This window comes from Palaemon carinicauda, chromosome 21, assembly GCF_036898095.1.
Source record: "Palaemon carinicauda isolate YSFRI2023 chromosome 21, ASM3689809v2, whole genome shotgun sequence".
In the NCBI taxonomy this organism is placed as follows: Eukaryota; Metazoa; Arthropoda; class Malacostraca; order Decapoda; family Palaemonidae; genus Palaemon; species Palaemon carinicauda.
Genome location: NC_090745.1, coordinates 54,424,254 through 54,426,360, shown reverse-complemented (window position 1 = coordinate 54,426,360; position 2,107 = coordinate 54,424,254). Strand labels below are relative to the sequence as shown.

The following is a 2,107-nucleotide window of genomic DNA, read 5'->3' as shown; positions in this document are numbered from 1 at the left end:
GTAAAAGAAGAAAGTTAAGTAATGAAAAGAATGAAGTAGATACATCTATTCCATGAATTATCAAATACTAAAATGGAGGTGGGAGGGGGAGGGAGATTTATACCCTATAAAATTACGTAACTGAACGGAAGGAAATAGAAAGAGGAAATTTAATCTCGAATGGATTAAGTGGTTGTATTGTTAGAGAAAGTTATTGCAAGCTTTATAGTTTGAAATATTAAGTGAGGTACATTTTTATGTGAAATTATTACCGGTATAGTTTGGAGAAACAATTAGTAGCGAGACTTATTGGTAACGGAAACAGGGAAGACGATGTAAGGAGATCTGTGCCAATGGAACATGAATTAAATGAGATAAGATGTTCATTCATTCATTATAAAATAAACAGATAGGAAGGTTAAAGAAAATGTGGAAAGACTGTTGACTTAAGGATCAAGGGAATAGAAGAAAGAAATTGTATTATTTGGTATATTGCTTGAAAGATTTTCAATCAGTAAAAAAAAAGATAATAATTAACAAATTACTTAAAACTTTTTCTCACAAAAAATCAATATTTTGTTCTCGTTAGATGAGTGTAGGTATTGTTTTTTATCAATATTGTGTCTAAGATATTTTTTTTAATAAGTCAAAGCAAGAAAGAAAATATTTTCTGTAGATAATGCACACAAAATCTGAACTTTTATTCTGCTGTAGCTGCTGCTCTGTTCATCTCGACGCCATAACACATTTTTCACGGTAATACCGGTCATTTATGACCCAGCGTTGCGTTGCACGTGAGTTTAGTGAAAGTCCAAGTTTTCATATAATTGATTATAGCATAATTGTCATTACATGTGTGTTATTGATATTTTTCTACAATTTTTGTGAAAGATTTACAAAACTTCTAGAACCACCGGCAGCCAGCTGGCATGCTTCTAGAAGGAAATATGGCGGATATTCTGATTTCTTAATTTTGATGTTTTTTTTTTTTGGAGCATGGCTTCTTCAAACGCACTTTACGAGGAAGACTCGTTCATTAACCTTCCAGAAAGTAAGAGTGAGGAAGAAGAGGATGTCCCACATGAGGTTGATGAAGACCACGAGGACAATGGGGTATTTAACTTCGATGCTTCGAGATTTTATTCAGGGCAGCTCCAAGGTGTCCCCCTCAGCTTCGACAGCTTCGACAAGTTCCCACAACCCTTGGCCCGCTTCCAAACATTGTAAGAAGTCTAAGCCTGTGGTCTCTGATGTTACTTTGTCTATCAATATTATTGTGAATGATTTGGAAATCATGCCAGCAGACGAGGAAGACTTTTATGAGCCTGACGACCACCCCTCAAGACCCTCTACGTCCCATGATATGTCTCATGACATACAATCAGAGAACTTGACATCTGCAGAACTGCGTAGCAGGAAAAGGAGAAGGGGCCAGTTGCATGGTGCAGTAGGAACTGCTTTCAAAAAGCTTAAAAAGTGTGTCAAGGCAAGGGATGGCACAGTTTGGCACTGGGATCCCAATCTAGACCTGCCTAGATATGATACCTATTACATCCCCAAGGGGAGTTCAAGCACCATAGTACAAGGCATTCACAAGGCCCTGTGATTTCTTTGCTCTCTTCTTTGATGACACAATGATTGCCACCATTTGGGTAGAGACCAACCGGAAGACAGAGACTCTGAGACCACAATTCAAAAAGGCTGATAGCTACACGTTTGGGGAAGTGTCTCTGGTGGAACTGAAGGCCTTCCTTGGTCTTTTGATCCTATCGGGAATACGGAAGGACAACCATGTGGCCACATCGGACATGTGGTCTTTGCTAGATGGCTCTCACGTCTACAGAGCTGTCATGACTGAACGCCGGTTTGCCTTCCTTCTACGAGTCATCCGCTTCGACGACAGTGCCACTCGACAGGAACGTCGTAAGACTGACAAGATGGCCCCAATTCGCAAGATTTGGAATATGCTCATCCAGCACTGCAAGGAGAACTACAAGCCAGGACCTCATATAATTTGTTGATGAGCAGTTGATTCCTTACCATGGACGATGCCCTTTCAAAATGTACATATCAAATAAACCAGCAAAGTAAGTAAATTTATGACATAAATAATTTATGATAATACTTG

The 2,107-nt window shown here is 39.0% G+C and overlaps 1 pseudogene; it reads left to right on the top strand.

The window, feature by feature from the left end:
- The first annotated feature begins 975 nt into the window (after window positions 1–975).
- Window positions 976–2,107, top strand: part of LOC137614910 (piggyBac transposable element-derived protein 4-like) — a 1,433-nt pseudogene continuing 301 nt past the window's right edge.